The 1,792-nt window shown below is 31.9% G+C and overlaps 1 pseudogene; it reads left to right on the top strand.

Moving 5' to 3' along the window:
* The first annotated feature begins 714 nt into the window (after positions 1–714).
* LOC115839070 (U6 spliceosomal RNA) lies at positions 715–806 on the top strand (annotated as a pseudogene).
* Positions 807–1,792: the final 986 nt, after the last annotated feature.

The raw sequence follows: 1,792 nt of genomic DNA, 5'->3' as shown, positions 1-1,792 counted from the left end.
CTAAAACATACACTAATATGGGATTATTTAATTACAGGAGTGGTTAACTAAAATATAAAAGATGTATTGAAAGCAAAACGTACAGATTGTGGAAATACTGAGCAAAACAAACATGGATTTTACTTTTATGTTAAAAAACTGATTACAAACTAGAATATACAGAACATATACAAATGTATGTAATATACATAAGGAGTGACCGAATATGTAGAAGCAAAATTCTGATAGTTGTTTTACCTTAATTATGAAAACTAAACAAACATCCATTAATGACTCAATAAAAAAGACAATTATTCAATTAAAAAATACAACTCTGATATATATCTTTCATCAAAAACTAGTAATTATTTAAGATATAAGTAGCTATGATATCTATATTTTTATAACAATTATTGAACTTTATTACTTCCATATTATTATTATTACTGTGAACTTCAGACATGTAACTTTTCAGTGACTTATTAAATACTTACCACATTGTTACGTAATGTCGATACAAGGGAAAAAAGGTATTTCTACCTTAGAGAAACCCATGGTAGAGACATGTATTTTTAAATAGATAAATTAGTACTAAAAGACAAAGACTCAACAAAGAAATATGGTCTAAGTGTTTCTGAATCCTGGAGATGTATTATTATGTCCTATGTGTCCTTACTTATGAGGCAAAATAATATGGAAACAGAATAATCTGAGAGAATAATCTGAGAATGATGCTTGCTTTGGCAGCACATATACTAAAATTAGAATCATACAGAGAAGATTAGCCTGGATCCTGTGCAATGGTTCTTGAAGTGTTCCATATTAAAAAAATAATAATAATCTGAGAATGATTAAGGCTGAATCTGAGATAAACCAACCTGGTTGTGCAATTGACTGGCCTCTTTAGGAATGGTCTTCCTTCAAGATCATGGTGTCCAAAGATATCATTTGCTATACCTTAAACGTAATAAAAGCAGTCACCTGTTGGAAAGTTTTAGTGAGTATATTTAGGTAGAAGTGACACCCAACCAGTTTCTAAAGCTCTTTGGAAAATCCCATGCCCTTGAGTGAGAGAGATCGAAAAGGCAAAGCTGGGTGTAAGAACCCAGCATGATTGAGCTACACGGTACAAGTTAGAATTCAAGAAATCCCTCTACAATGGGGAAGAAGCACACAGAGGTGCTGAGTGTAACAGACTGAGGTTTAAGGCCCACTCACTGTAGCCAAAGCTTGTGTTGAGGTTGGCTTCAGTATGAAGAGTAAAGCTGGCAATTCAGATGTTATTAACACAAAGCAAAGAGCATCAATAAACATTTCTGAGAAAGGTGTTTAGTGAATGCTCTACTATATTCCACATTTCAAAAAAGTTCAAACCATAGTAGAACCAATGAATAATGCAATCAAAGAACATAAAGTTAATATAATCTTTCACTTTTTCAACAGATTGACAGTATATAAGAATCACTTATCAAAGAGACTCCTCTGAAACAAATATGTATGAGTGAATTTTTGGAAACAAAATAAAACTTGTTTTTGTATTTTCTCAGAATAAAAGCCTTGCAGTTCATTTGGGCTATTTTTTTTTATGACTATTTGCAAGTGGAGACAATATTTTGTTTTTGTGGACTATCTCATTTTTAGCTAACAGTCGTGTTCATAGAGTACTGCAGAACTGAGGTCCATACATTTAACTATCCTCAAATACATTTCTAGCCATAATCCTTCAAAACTCCTTATGAAACTCACCTCCTTCATTGAACCTCACTCCATTTGATAGTCAATGAAGTGGGTATTATCAAATTAAAATATATCA

This window comes from Globicephala melas, chromosome 18, assembly GCF_963455315.2.
Source record: "Globicephala melas chromosome 18, mGloMel1.2, whole genome shotgun sequence".
Taxonomy (NCBI): domain Eukaryota; kingdom Metazoa; phylum Chordata; class Mammalia; order Artiodactyla; family Delphinidae; genus Globicephala; species Globicephala melas.
The sequence above is the reverse complement of the archived record's forward strand: the minus strand, read 5'-3'. Positions and strand labels throughout refer to the sequence as shown.